The following is a 16483-nucleotide window of genomic DNA, read 5'->3' on the forward strand; positions in this document are numbered from 1 at the left end:
ACCTCTTTGTAAACTGAGGGAAAGGGGTGGCCTAGAATCGAGTAGAAAGGTCACACCCTTATCCACCCGGTTATTTTCCCCACTCCCCTTAGATCATTTGCACTTAGGCCACATCTTTGCATGGTATTATTACTACAATTATATGCCATAAATATCCACCAATGGAATTGTTAGGCTCTTTGTATTCATTGTCCATTCACAAGGAGCATGTTGGCATGTTGGGGTGCTAGTGTATGCATTCACAATCATGGTAAAAAAATGTCACCCACTCCTTAAAAAGTTTACCGTTATCTTGGGCAAAGCGTACAACCTATGTGCATAAGGTATGAAGTCTTGCACAAGTAAAACTCTCTCTTATTAATCAACACCAAGGCATGCACTAAGAAATAGCTCAAGTACCTTGGTAATTTGGGGCTGTTTACAAAAACTATTTGTAAAAAGCCGCAAATAGTTTGTGGATTTTTAGGAAAACTGTTTGCCACTTTCAAAATCAAAATATCCATCACTTCAATAACTATTTTGTACTGTTTTGTTTGTATCCCTATAGGTATTGGAAGGTTAAAAAGTTCTAAATTATTCTCTCAAAAGGCAATCTTCAAACCATGTAGGTACTATAGATGCTCTCTCTCTCTCTCTCTCTCTCTCTCTCTCTCTCTCTCTCTCTCTCTCTCTCTCTCTCTCTCTCTCTCTCTCTCACACACACACACACACACACACACAAAATAGTGACTCTCTAGAATGGACACACACACACAAAATAGTGACTCTCTAGAATGGACATACCACATACCTTCATTGGAGTGGACATTGAATTTATTCACATGACATGGAATATCCCTCCCTACGTATAGAAATTCACTATGGATGGATTCACATGAGTATATCTCTACACATACATATAAGTCCATATCCTTAACATCTAGAACATGCCTTCATTCATGGGTAAACCATCCCAAGGCACCATAATTTTTCTTTTTTTTAAAGCATTCAAAACCTAAATGGCTTCTTATGTCATACATAGTGTATTTTTTCCTTTTCAAATAGACCTTGATAGCCATGATTTATGATAATGAGAAGGCATGAACTTGCTTCTCTCAAAAATTCCCATAGGGAGTTATAATTATGTTCACACTCGTGGTGGATGAGAACAATATGACATTGGAAAAGCTGATACGTGCCATCCTCACTCTCATAGCAATACTGACAGGATATATAAGAAACTGTTCTTTTCATTGATACCCCACCAAGAATATTTCAATGTATGCCTTGATATTCTATCATCAAAATTCTCAAAAATAATGCCAATGTGTTGGTACCAGTGTATGTCAAATGGTTATAAACAGCCGATTTTATATGGCAGCTCTAGGCACAAAACCTTAGTGCTCTCTATCTTCAACAAATTGGAGCATACGGATACCCATTTTAAACGCAAAAGATAGTGTTTAAAAGCCTTGATTGGATCTCTAAGGATACCCATTTGACACGTTAAAAGCCTTGAGGCTTGCTGCAAATGACAAATGCTGGCTGGACTTGATGTGTTTGTGTAACCAGCGCCAGTTAGCAAAGCAAAGCAAAGCTCTGCACAAGCCGATATGTGCCCTCTTCTACTTTTTTTTTGGGGGGGGGGGGAGGGGGGGAGATAGCTGCTGGGGTGCAGCCAATATTATTTGCGGGGAGGGGGGGAGATGGTATGGGGTGGATAGCAACAATTCTATACCAACACAACCAACAAAAAAGGCAGATTGTTGTCTTGGATACAAAGAAGTTCTTCTTGGAAAAACTTACGAGTGTAGCATAGCATCACAAATTGTTTCCTTGCAATAGAAATGGCATTTTCAACAACCAACCATCTCTCTCTCTCTCTCTCTCTCTCTCTCTCTCTCTCTCTCTCTCTCTCTCTCTCTCTCTCTCTCTCTCTCTCTCTCTCTATCTATCTACTATCTAAGAGCACGTTGACTCTCTCCCTTCCCCTCTTTATATCTAAGAGTAAGGCCCAAGGGACACGCAAGGGGGTGTTTTGAGTACGTGGTGGGTAGCAACAATCTTATACTGACATAACTAACAAAAAGGAAGATTGTTGTGGACAAAGTTACACATGTCCCTACCACAGGAGTGAAATTTTTGATATTTTATTACCCAATCTTTTTGTACAAGAAAGCTTGTAGAGCAAACTCAGGCAAAAATAGCCCTTATACCTATTTTTGCAATTAATAAACCTATAAATACTCAAGTGGGGATACTTTTGGCACACACTTGGGGAGGTAATTGGAACCCAATTCTATGTCTTCTCTTTGTCTCATGTGTTTTCTATTTTGCACACTTTTCAAGGTTTGTTGTTTGTGTTACAATGGTATTAGAGCCTAGCTACACTCCATTAGAACCTGTAAGACCGTATGTCGTCAAACAAAAGGTGTGTGTTTGGGGCACTCAGACGGCCCAGCGTGGGACCAAGGGCCCTGTGTGTGTGTGTGTGTGTGTGTGTGTGTGTGTGTGTGTGTGTGTGTGTGAAGGTGGTGACAGCAGCACTTGCACAGCAGCACTTGCACAGCCATCAATGCGGTGGCACAAAGCCCAAGAGCCTAGTGCAGATAGGCCAGGCGCCAAAGTACACCACCATTAAAAAAAAGAGTTGTCCGCACATTGAACACCGGTAGGTAGACGCGCACCACACGGTAACATAATGGCAAGTAACGCACAATGAACACCGGCAAACATCCGCACCACACAGTAGCATAGTGGGGCAGGCAATGCACACCATCGTCAATAAAGTAGGCAGCACCACACAAGAACGCAAAGCTAACCCGGCTAGAGCTACCGGCCATCACCAACAAGCCGACAGCGAGCAACGGACAATAGGCACCATGGGTGTCTCCCTAAGAGACGAAGACAATGAACTCCTTATTTTCTCTTTTATACCCTTTTGTCCAAGCTTACAAAACAATATATGGGATAAAAGAGAGCCGTGTGGCAACTCTATATGAGCTTGAGAAGAAGAAGAGAAACAAGGACGAGAAGAAAGAAGAAGAAGAAGAAGAAGAAGAAAGAAGAAAGAAGAAAGAAGAAGAAGAAGAAGAAGAAGAAGAAGAAAAGAGGAGAAGAAGAAGAAAGAAGAAGAAGAAGAAGAAGAAGAAGAAGAAGAAGAAGAAGAAGAAAAGAGGAGAAGAAGAAGGTAGAGTAGAAGAGAGAGGAGAAGAAGGTAGAGTAGAAGAAGAGAGAGGAGAAGAAGAAGGTAGAGGAGAAGAAGAGAGAGGAGAAGAAGAAGGTAGAGTAGAAGAAGAGAGAGGAGAAGAAGAAGGTAGAGGAGAAGAAGAGAGAGGAGAAGAAGAAGGTAGAGGAGAAGAAGAAGAGGAAGAAGAAGGTGAAGTAGAGGAAGAAGAGAGGAGAAGAAGTAGAAGAGAGGAGGAGGAGAAGAAGTACATATTGTTTAGAAGTTACATCCTTTAAGTACGGCTCAATTTAGAGATGCGCTATCAATAATGGATGTAAAGATAGTATCATGGTTAATGATGGTGTAACACACAATTTTCTCGATTATACATTAGTAAAAAAAGACTTAAGCTTTCAGAGATCATTGTTATATGGTATCTTTAGCAAATAGTTATGAAGTTATGACCAAACAGTTTGGGATACAATGGCTTTAGATGTGCCCTTAGTTCTGTAGGGATTCAAGACTTGGGTAGATTTTCAGATTATGTACTTGATTCGGGGCCGACGTTATTCTAGGCTATGTGGTTATTTCACTTAATAGTTTATGTCATAATCATCAAGATAATAGTTTTGAGTTTATGCATGAGGGTAGGCATGTTGTTATGCATGGGGAAAGCATGATGTACAGGCTATACCAATGATTTCTTCCAGGGAGCTACGTTGAGATTTTGCTAAGGATGCTATTAATAAGTAGTTGAGGATGCTATTAATGATGGTCTTAAGCAGTTGCTTAAGACCATCATTATATTCCGACAATTATTAGCTCGATTTACACACGATAAGTCCTCATCTTTACCTAATGATTACATTTTTAATTATTTTTGAATTGTTTTAAATTCTCTATTTTTCTTAACCATTCCATTTTATAGCCAATAATTCATCAATGTAAGATTTATGCTTGTTTTTCTAGTGTTAATTTATTTTTGCCAGAACCTTGGGAAAACAAAGTTTATATTCTAAAAATTTGCAATTCATGATGGATTTTACATTTTTTAACTAACTTATTAACATCTTGATCTTAGTGTTGCAATTTATTTTGTAGAAACAAAGGGAATCTTGGATTTGTGTGTTACTCATGGGTCTCTAAGTCTATTTGAGGTATTCCATGTCTATGAGAACCTCTGAGCCATGCCTGATCAGCCTCTGAGCCATGTTCAAACCTCTAAGTTTACTTCACAAACCATGCCAATTTTGTTAACCAGCTGTGTGTGCTAGTATAATGTCAAGATTAATTATGTGTTAATTGGTTGTGTGCACTGACATATTTTGGTCTAAACCAAGGATAACTATTGTCAAACCAGCTATGTGCATTGGTATAATATTGTCAAGATTAACTGTGTGTTAGTTGGGTTGTGTGCGCTAACATTTACAAGAGGGCATGTTAGTCATAACCTCTTTGGTTAAATGGGAAATCCTATGCGGTCATTACTTAAATATGGGAACGATTAATGTGTTTAATCACCTTTGTGTGACGCAAATATTAACAACCGAGGATGATTGTTTTCTCAATCGAGAGGACCATTACAGGAGTGAAATTTTATTACCCAATCTTTTTGTAAAAGAAAGCTTGTAGAGAAAACTTAGGCAAAAATAGCCATGTACCTATTTTTGGAATTAACAAGCCTGTAAATACTCAAGTGGGGATGCTTTTGGCACATGGGGGGAAATTGGAACCCAATCCTATGTCCTCTCCAGCTCATGTGTTTTCTATTTTTCATGCTTTTCGAGGTCTACGGTTTGCATCAAGGTGGTTCCAAACGTTATGTACTGTACGGATCCGTACGTACTGTACGTTGTTTGGTACGGAAAAAAATTTTAAGGTACGTAAAAATACGTACCATTGGTAAAAATACATAAAATCTCAGAAATTTCAGCCACCTACATAAAATTTCAATCCATGTCCACATTGACATATAAAACTTTCGAAATAGAGACACAACAAGGTCAAAAACCTACTAATTCAAAAGTGAGAAATTAGAATCACAAGTCAATGCATGATTACTCTGACAAATTCAATGCACAATGCCATACAATTTCAATCAAGATTCAGCAATCATGCAATGCATAATATTTAGTGGGCAGCTCAGCTCTGAGAGAGAGAGAGAGAGAGAGAGAGAGAGAGAGAGAGAGAGACACTTGAAGGAGAGAGAGGCTGAGAGCTCTATGCACGGTCCACAGAGGGTGGGCTAAGGCTATGAGAGAGAGAGAGAGAGAGAGAGAGAGAGAGTTATGTTGCTGCCTTGGGGGCCTGAGCAAGGGTGGGTGGGGAACGCACCGGGAAAGAGGCGAAGCGAAAGGAAGGCGGCGGCGACGGGAAAGAGGCAACAGTAGCGAAGAGAGAGAGAGAGAGAGAGAGAGAGAGAGAGAGAGAGAGTGCGACTGTAGAGGCCCTTACCGGAAGGTGTGCGCCGTACGGAGTCCAGACGCTATCGCAGGCGAAACCCAAAAAAAAAAAAGTTTATAGCAAGCGAACGGTTATCTTGCAGGCAAGCAAAGCAGAGCAAAGCAACCCCAAAAAAAAAAAAAAAAAAAAAAAAAAAAACGGCGTACGGATCAATCCGTACGTACGGATCCCCGTACGGTACGGATGTACGGTACGGATTGGATCCGTACGTACGTTTTGATCCAACCTTGGTTTGCATTACAATCGCATAGCATAACACACAAAAAAATGTTATGTTTGGAAAAACTTATAGTAGGTGTGGCATAGTGACACAAACTATAACCTTGCAACAGAAATAGCCTTTTCAACAACCAACCATCTCTCTCTCTCTCTCTCTCTCTCTCTCTCTCTCTCTCTCTCTCTCTCTCTCTCTCTCTCTCTCTCTCTCTCTCTCCCACTTCCCCTCTTTCTATCTAAGAGCATGTTCCACTCTCTCCCTTCCCCTATTTCTATCTAACAGCAGTGAGCTAAGAGTGCCCAAGGTGCAAGTGTAGGTTGTAATCATAGGAAGGGTAATTTCAAAGTTATCCTTCTTAAGGAAAGGCCTAATTGTCTTTAGTTCTAGATAGGTTTGATATGATCAAACCTATGGACATTCTTTAATAAGTGTAATATATTCCCAGGCCTCTTGCTCATAACATTCTTACTGAAGATTAGATATTTATTATATAAGAAATATAAAATTCAAATATTTGAAAGGCTAGTTAAAGTATTTGAATTAAACAATTAAGCCAAGTTAAAGGTGATGATGATTAGAGTTAAAACTATGCATATGAAATAAACAATTAAGCTAAGTTAAAGGTGATGATGATTAGAGTTAAAACTATGCATATGAAATAAACAATTAAGCTAAGTTAAAGGTGATGATCAATAAAGTTAAAATTATATATATGTCTTCAATATATTCTTTTACAAAATTGGTAATTTTCCATCACGAGATGTGCTTTCCTTAGAAAGGTCACTAAAATTTTCCTTTTCTTTGGGAAAAGAATTTTTTTGCTATGAACCTTCTTGAGATAGTCATATCTTTTTTACTATGAAACTTCTTGAGATAATCATATATTTTTTATAAACTTCTCTCATAAACTAAATGGCCCTTGGAATGTTGAAAACATATGTTTACGAATTCCTTTCCACCCAAGCATGACATCTGATGAAGACCAAACCTTGTAAAGGTGTGGATTGGAACCCACCACATGCCCTTGCAAGGTTGGATCTCCATTTGAGGTAGATTGTTTCACCAGTATTCGAGTGATCAAGCTTGCATAAGGAAGTACCTTGGTGATTTTTGCACCTCTAGGATTTTTACATCTTTAGGTCATTTAAAGAGGTCTTTGATTCCTAAGGATTGGTAGCTGTGTTAGCTCTATAATGAAATTTGAAGTGTAAACCTAACCTCTGCTACTCTTTTGACATCTCATAGTGTATCGGACCTAGCTTGATCTTAGAAATAGAAAGGTTTCAAGATTTTTTAGATCCACCACTTGTATCTTTAGTGGTGCATATGCCCTATCAACTACCTTTTGTTGTAAAATTTCTTTCAATTTGTTATGATCCTTGGTGCTAGGCTACATCCATCTCTTAGGATTGGCTAAGTTAATGAGAGGACAAGTTTGCTGCAAACTAATCTTCTTTTGATCCTGGAATATCCACACTATCTTTGCATTTCCTTGTGACTTTTATCCACCAAGCACACTTGTGTTGTGCTCAAGTTGAAAAGGAAGGCCTAGCTACAAGAGTATTGGGTGCACAAGATTTTGAACCTCTAGGGCTGGCCTAAGTGGGTAAAGTATATTTATGAATGCCTATCCACACAAGCAACACTTAGTGGGCACCAAAAATTGCAAGCATGTGGGTAAGGACCCACCACACACACTTGCAAGGTTTGATCTACATCTAACATAGTTCATGTGGTTCACCATCCTTGAACATGTGTTTGGGGCAATGTGCATCTTAAAGATGCTTGAAGGGGATGCTTAACTGCCCAAACGACCTTCGATGGGAACCAAACCTTACAAGGGTGTGGGATGGGACACATCACTCACCCCCGTAACGTTTGGTCCCTATTCAATGCTATTCAATTGATCAAGTGTCAAGAAAGCACTTATCTTAGTGCTGTTGCACTTCTAGGGTCAGCCTATGTTGGAAACATATGTTTAGTGATGCATATCTATAGGGATGATGGGCACTAAACATTTTAAGAGTGTGGGTTGGGACCCACTACACACCTTTATAAGGCTTGATCATTTGACGTTGTTTGTGTGATTTACCATCCCCAAACACTTATTTGGGGCAATGTTCTTATTAAAGATGCTTGGAGGGGATGCATGACCACCCAAGTAGTCTGGGCACCAAACCTTGCAAGGGTGTAGGATGGGACACATCACCCATCCCCACAATGTTCTTAAAGATGCTTAGAGGGGATTCGTGACCACCCAAGTGGTATGATGGGCACCAAACCTTGCAAGGGTGTAGGATGGGACACATCACACAGCCCCACAAGGTTTGGTCCCTATTCAATGCCGTTCAAGTGATCAAGGGTGTAGGATGGGACACATCACACAGCCCCACAAGGTTTGGTCCCTATTCAATGCCGTTCAAGTGATCAAGGGTTAAGAAAACACGTGTCCTGGTCATTTTACACCTCTAGGACTGGCCTATATTGGAAATGTATTTTTACCGATGCCTATCCATAGAGGCGATACTCAATGGGGGGGAGCACAAAAAAAAGGCAAGGTTGTGAGATGGGACCCACCACAACCCTTGCAAGTTTTGATCTCCATCTAACATCGTTTATGTGATTTTTAACAACTAATTTGGGGCCATTTATGTTTTAAAGATGCTAGGATGGAACCCTAGACTACTGCCCAAGTGACATCCAATGGGACACATTGCACATCTCCTTAAAATTTTGTTCCTATTTCATATCTTTCAAGTGATCAAGCATCATGAAAACATGTATCTTGGTCATTTTGCTCCCCTCTAGCTAGCCTATGGTAGAAATGTATGTTTACACATGTTTATCCACATGGACGATGATGCCTGATGGGCACCAAACATTGCAAGGCTATGGGTTGGGACCCACCACACACCCTTGCAAGATTTTATCTCCACCTCTAGACATCGTTTCTTTTGTGTGGTTCGCCATCCTTAAACACATGTTTAGGGCAACACACACCCCAACCATGTGTTCAGGGGTGGTGAGCCACAAGAACGATGTCAAATGGAGATTAAATCTTGCAATTATGTGTAGTGGGTCTGAACCCACACCTTTATAATTTTTGGTGCCCATGTGGCATCACCCATGTGGATAGGTATCCATATGCATACGTCTTCAACATAAGCCAACCCCCAAGGAGCAACATGACCAAGATAAGTGTTTTTGTGGTGCTTGATCACTTGCACATCATTTAATATGGACCAAAGCTTGTGAGGGTGCAAGTTTCACTACCTATTGGGCATTGATTTGGGCGGTTGGGCATCCCCTTAAGCATCTTTAAGGTGCACATTATCCCAAACATGTGTTCGAGGATGGTGAATCACGCAAACAATGCTTGATGAAGATCAAACCTTACAAGGGTGCCAAATTTCTCCACCATTCCATTACTTTCTACTCTGGCTAATATGAGTTTACCCAAAACTAGCAGCTCCATTGGGGAATTTCCTATTCTAGTGGGACGTTTGTTAAAAAATAGCTTAGTGGCCACATTGGCAGCACTTGGGACAATTTTAGCCAAAGTCTATCCTCTTTGGCCATAGAACCATGTGGTTTTTTGGATTTATCAACCCAAATTTGTCCTTAAATTTTTTGATTTGAATAAAAGAGAAGTTCGAGGGATGCGACATATCATACACCCCCACAAAGCCTATCTGATGATGTTCAAGTGATCCAATGTCATGAAAACACGTATCTTGGTGATTTTGCACCTTTAGGGTTGGCCTATGTTGGAAACATATGTTTATTGATACGTATTCACGCGCATGATATGCAATGGCACCAAACATTGTAAGGGTGTGGGTTGGGCCACTACACACCCTTGTAAGCTTACAAGGGTGTGGGTTGGGCCACTACACACCCTTGTAAGCTTTAATCTCCATCTGTCGATGTCCTTGCCATTCAGCATCCTTGAGCATGTGTTTAGGACAATGTGCATGTTAAAGATGCTTGGAGGGGATGCTGACCACCCAAGCAATATTTGATGGGCACCAAACCTTGTAGGGGTGTGGGATGGATAGATCACATACCCCCACAAGGTTTGGTCCCTATTGATGCCGTTCAAGTGATCAAGCGTTAAGAAAACATGCATCGTGGTGGTTTTGCACCGCTAGGGCAAGCCTACGGTGGAAACGTATGTTTACATATGCCTATCCACATGAGCGATGCCCAATGGTGGGGCACCAAACATCCCATGGGTGTGGGTTGGGACTCACCACACACATTTGCAAGGTTTAACCTCCATTTGACATCGTTCATGTGGTTCACTGCCCCACAAACACGTGTTTGGGGTAATGTGTGTTATATTGATGCTTGTTGGAGGGGATGCCTTGATTGCCCAAGAGATGTCTGATGGTGATCAAACCTTGCAAGGGTGTGGGATGGGACACATCACACACTCCCGCAAGGTTTGGTTCCCTATTTGATGTCGTTCAAGTGTAAGAAAATAGGTATCTTGGTGATTTTGCACCTCTAGGGATGGCCTATGTTAGAATCATATGTTTACTAATGCATATCCATGGCGGCAATGCCCAAAAAGCACCAAACATTGCAAGGGCATGGGTTGAGACCCACCACACACCCAATCAAAGTTTAATATTGTTTGAGGTGATTTACCATCCTCAAACACGTGTTTGGGAAGCATCTTAAAGATGATTGGAGGGGATGAGGGTCCCCATGTGGCATCGCCAATGTGGATAGGCATTCATAAATACATTTCTAACATAGGCTACCTTAGAGGAGGAAAATAACCAAGTGAGTGTGCACGGGTGATGTAAGGGTGTATGCACACGTGTGAAGGTGAGAATGTGATCTGCATGTGTTGGGTTGGTCTATACATACCTCACAGGGGTAAAGGATTTTGATATGTAGACATTAAAGCTTATGCTTATTGAGGAGTGATTGGTGGATCTAGTAAGGCCATTGTTTGCATTGGTGTAGGGAGCATCTATGGATTCCACCCAATGAGTTCTGCCATGGTTCCCATGGCACTAGTAATGAGCACAAAATTGTTGTCATCTATGCCTCATTAATGGACACTCTATACTTATATGATTCTTGTGGTAAATTTCACGCTAAATGATATCTTTTCATGGAAATAAATGTGGGTGTCCTACTTGAGGTGCTGGTGGGGCTGGGGCTTGCTTTGAGGTTGCCCTCGAGGCTTTCCGTACCAATGTTGGCCTAAACATTCTCTACCAACTCATCCATGCTCATGTCCTTCACTAGGACTCTAGCTGGGGCTAGTCGGGCACCCTTGGCTAACAAATGATGCTTTGGATGTTGCATTCCCTATCTCTTGGTTTGGGTGGATGACTTTTATATCCTTGTCTTGGAGGTTGTGGGCACCCTTGGCTAACGACGATGAGGCTTTGGATGATGCATTCCCTATCTCTTAGTTTGGGTGGTGGACGACTTCTACATCCTTTTCTTATAGGTTGTCTCTACTAGGTGTATTGCCTCGCAAAGTTGTAGTGCCTCGACTTATAGAGATGGTTATAAATTCTCTTACTCTTACGATTGACTATAAATCAATTGTTTGATGAGCGATAAGTCATGTGGAGATACTTGGTTTTAGCAATGTAGTCCCGCATGGTTTCTCCCTCCTCCTGCTTGAGGTTATATATGTGTGCAATAGGGATCCATCTGGCTCCACTAGGCAAGAATACCACTATGAAAGTATGTCTCAAACCCTCATAGCTAGCCTTTTCAAGTGGGTTCAGTGACCTAAACCATTGGCCTACTTTGCCTTCAAGACAATTCCAAAAGAGTAGATCTTGGTGGGATCATCATTCCATCCCATGGCCTTGTAAATTTGATCAAACTTCTCTGGGTATTGAATGGGATCTCCGGTTCCATCAAATTTGGTCATCATATCCGTGAGATGTGAATTGGCTTGGTTTGGCCCAAATATAAGCCTTTAGGTGCTATGTTGGTTTTTCCCAACATATAAGCCTTTAGGTGCGATGTTAGTTTGCCCAACTGTAAGCCTCTAGGTGTTATATCGGTTGCAACCCTCATTCCCATTTGAACGCCATCCTAAATGCTATGTTGGTTTTTCCCAACTATAAGCTTCTAGGTGCTATGTTGGTTTTGCTCAACTATAAGCCTCTAGGTGCTATGTTGGTTGCAGCCCCCATTCCCATTTCGAAAGCCATCCTAAGCATGTCTTTTACGTATTCATGTGGTGGTGGAACGTAAGGAGGTGGTTTCTTGAGACCCTTTCAGGGTATTGGATCTATTACTCTTATGGGGCTAGCTTGTGCGGTTTCTAATGGCACTTGTCCTCCGCTGGCCTAGCCTTGAGGCTACTAGCTCGACGTACATGTTTTATGAATGCACTTGTGGATCCCTTTGTGAGGAGGTAGTCCGTGATATTAGCTCTTTACCCTTCCTCGCATTCCATGTTTCTTTCCAAACGAACGTCTAAAAGCAAAGTATAACTGGAACTTGGTTCTATGGAAAAGGCACTTCTATAGTGGGCTCCTATCGAGAGAGGGACTCCTTCTTCCTGCTCTGTGTGCTTGCTAAACTGGGTGTATTCTGAAGCACTTATCATCCCTGGTGGTACGATAAAAGAATTTATTTCCTAGGATATTTGATGGTCATGGTCTACTTGGGATAGACCTAACTCAAAATCAACACTAAATGTTACATGGCTTGACTTCATGTGTGGCAGGCAGATCTTGAGGCTCATGGTCCTGGTTCCATTATGGTGGTTGAATTCCTTTAAGGTGTTGTTAATAGAGCTAGTTGGTGAATCAGAAGTTTGAAGGACCATATAGCAACTCTTGTTTCTAGATGTTCCACTATTTCTCACTCATGTCTATGTATTTCATTGGCTCATTTCCTCCCAAAGCTCCTCGCTTGAGGTGGATCCAAAGGAGTCTAGCCTTCTTAACTAGGAGCACTCTACTGAGTGCTTGTCGTTTACTTGGATCAAAAGCTTGGCGGGTTTGAGGAGATATGGTTTGATGCATCACACTTGAGTATTATTGTTTCCAACAATTTGTCTAAATTTGGTTCGCATCAAAGGTCCATGGTGTTTCTAGATCAGGTCTGAGAATGGTTTAGACAAGTTTTTTTTTTTGTAAAGAAGTTTTTTTTTTGTTGCTAGATCACACGTGTCCAGGTTCACGCCTCTAGGCTCACATCTTCAAGCTAATGTTTGTAGGGTCACGTGCCTAGGTTCACCTGTCTCGGCTCATGTTTATAGGTTCACTTGTCTAGGCTCATGTCTATAGGTTCACATTTCTAGGCTCATGTATGTAGGTTCACATGAAGATACTACCTTTATGAGATGCTTCTAGGATTGGCTCTAGAGGTCTTAGTGTAGGAATCTTTGGTGGAAACAACATGATAGGAGTCGTGCAAGACCCGTTATTTCTAGCTGGGCGCTCGATGTACCGAGTCCTCTAATTCACTTAACCTTGAGATCTCCTCTCTCAAGCTAGGGTATCATACCTCTAGACTCGCATCTCCAGGCTAACATTTGTAGGGTCACGTGCCTAGGTTCACATGTCTAGGCTCATGTCTATAGGTTCATGTGTCTAGGTTCAGGTCTATAGGTTCACGTGTCTAGGCTCATGTATGTAGGTTCACATGATAATACTACCTTTATGAGATGCTTCTAGAATTGGCTCTAAAGGTCTTAGTGTAGGAATCTTTAGTGGAAACAACATGATAGGAGTCCTGCAAGACCCTTTATTTCTAGTTGGGCCCAATGTATCAAGTCCTTTGCTTCACTTAACCTTGAGATCTCCTCTCTCAAGTTAGGGTATTCTTGTAGCTTTTTGCAAGGGGCTCCTCATATTTTGGTCTCAGTTTGCATCATGCTTCCACATCTTTCTTGGCCATTTCTAGGAGTTTGTCCATCCTATCCATTAGGATTGATCCATCATTTGCTTCCCTTATTCCTTGTCCAAAGTGATTTGAATAGGAGGTTTTGAAACATCTTTCATCTCAATATATCCTTGGTTTGTTTGTGCCTCTCATCTTTATGGCTTTCCCTATGGGTTTGCGATGTTTTCAGGGCTTTCTCCCTTCAATGAGATTTATCTCTCATCATCTAAATAAGACATCCAAAAATGACACACTAATCCCCAACCCCATGGTGGCATGCGATGATGTACTCATTAAGGGATTTCAATTTGTTGGCTTAAGAGGGCAATCAGTGAGATCAAATGATCAATGCCACACTTTGTACACCATGTTAGTAGTTGTTTTTGGATTATCTCTCATTAGGAATTTGACCACTCATTAGGCATTGTTACTTCTAGATTAGCTCTCATTAGGCATTGTTACTTCTAGATTAGCTCTCATTAGGCATTTGACCACTGTATGAGGGCCTTGGCGTCTAGAGCAAGCTAAAGGAGCTCACCTTGGTGCATTGATATCTCTTGGTTGGTAAATGCTCCAATGATGGGCCATGTGGTGTTGTTCATCCCTTGCCAACCGCCAAGAGTTTGGATACTCAATATAGAATTGAGGTGTGTTAGGAGGTTCATCAATAATTGGTTCATGTTACCTAAGGATTCCTAATGACGATGGAGGTGTGTTAGGATGTTTATTAGTCCATATACCTATAAGGATTCCTAATGATGATGGGCCGCATTTTACGATCTATCCATTAGTAATATGGTTTGACGTACTCTGTTGTTGGGTGAAGAATGAACTGGAATGTGATTTGGGACACAATGGGCCCCTGCGTGTTGTGATCGGTTTCACTCATTTATAGGAGTTAACAAAAAACGTCTCATAACACGAGCTGACGACCATGGGAATGACTACATTTAGTCTATAGGTCAAGTTCAATGCCCCTGGGAATGTGACTATACCCATACGTCCTTATTTGGTTCTTGCATGGATCGCAAAGAAATTTCCTTCGAAGGGTTCATTCACAACTGAAATAGATTGGTGAATTCCCCTACGCATGCAAATGTGCCCATCCATTTTTTGTTTGGTTCTTGTAGGCATTACAAAAAATTCCCTTCAAAGGAATGTGAAGTAAAGTGGTGAATGTCCCTAGGCATGCAGATATGCTTGAGTTTACATTTTCAAGTTTTAATGTGTGATTTTGCAGGTGTTACTCCATAGGCATGACTACATTTAGTCTATAGGTCAAGTTTAATGGTGGGCCACCTTATAGGTAATCCAATAGAGGCCCATAATGCTAGCAATAAATTTTGTTCCCAATCATTGTTATTGCTTCAATTGTTTTAGTAAGATTGTACAAGATTATCTTATTGGTGTGCTCTCAATTTGATTGTTGGCTTGAGGATAGTAGAGTGACGACTTCCTATGTGTGACCAAGGATTCCTTCCATATAAGAAGGCCACAACCTTGTTATAAAGTGTGTTCCTCTATCGTTTTCGCAAGCTCGAGTGGACACCTAAACTGAATGAATATATTTTTGTATAGGAACCTGGCTTTGAGCGTGAGTGAGCCTTCCTTATTGCTCCTACTGCAGCCCATATAGTGCAATAAATATTCCATAGCTGCCATAATATATCTAGCTTGCATATTGTGTGCATCTTCGCTAATGTGGGTCCAATAAAATCAATGTTCCATTTCTCAAAGGGTTGTAGAGAAATGATAGGTATTTTTAATCCTTATCATGGGTGGCCAAGTATTGGAATTCATGAACTCTATTGCAAAACTAGATAGAGTAGGCCACTACCACAAACTTGCCTAGTAGGACCCTTTAAGTGGTGTTTTCTGCTACAAAATGTCCTCCAGTCACACTAAAGCAAGTTTGCTCAAATATTGAGGCAAATTCTTCTTCCCTTACATATCATTTCATAATCCCATATTAACCTGACTTCTATAACTACTTAGCTATCTTGATAGGGGGATACCTTCTAAACAATGCACCTAGCTTATCAGTTTATTTTAGGGTAGGCCTTTTTCCAAGTAATGGGTAATCTCGTCTCACCAATCATTAACCAAGAAAACTTAGGAATGAGGGTGCATCTTATAGTTTGCCATCAACCCCCACTTGTGGTTCTACATAGGTATGTGCTACAAGTGGTCAAAATGCCTTGTGCATAGTGAATGTGAAGTCAAAATCCATTAGGATTAAGAGCCATCGGGTGATCCCACCTATTGCATGTGGCTTGAAAAACATAAATTTATTTTATAAAAGATAATGGTGATATTTTTTAACCATAAAAACCATAGCTAGGCCTTTCCTCTTAGTTGTGGTGTATTCCTACTCAACATTGGACCAACAAATCTAATAGTTCTAGAAATCCATGTTATGCCCACGTGATTGTATAGTATGCATCCAATGGCAAACACTGAAGCATCTATGTGTATGTGGGAGACAATATCCCAATTGGGAGGTTTTAGAATAGGTGAATTTTCTCAATCTTTCTTAAGGATCTCGTAATCTTGTTGGCACTCTTTGGTTCACTCAATGAGTAGATAATATAAGAGCCTTGCAATGTCAATGTAAAAAGCATAATAGTTTTTTTTAATAAATAGTCAACATGTCCTACAAAATGTTGGATGCCCTTTAATTTGGTCAAGGGTGGTAGCTCAAGGATGAGATTAACCTTATTGCCTTGTCATCAGTTGAAATGACATCCCTTGAGATAATGTGTCGTCCCAAAAGCACT

The sequence above is a fragment of the Cibotium barometz genome, chromosome 19 (genome assembly GCF_041138505.1).
Source record: "Cibotium barometz isolate CiBa-2024 chromosome 19, ASM4113850v1, whole genome shotgun sequence".
NCBI lineage: Eukaryota > Viridiplantae > Streptophyta > Polypodiopsida > Cyatheales > Cibotiaceae > Cibotium > Cibotium barometz.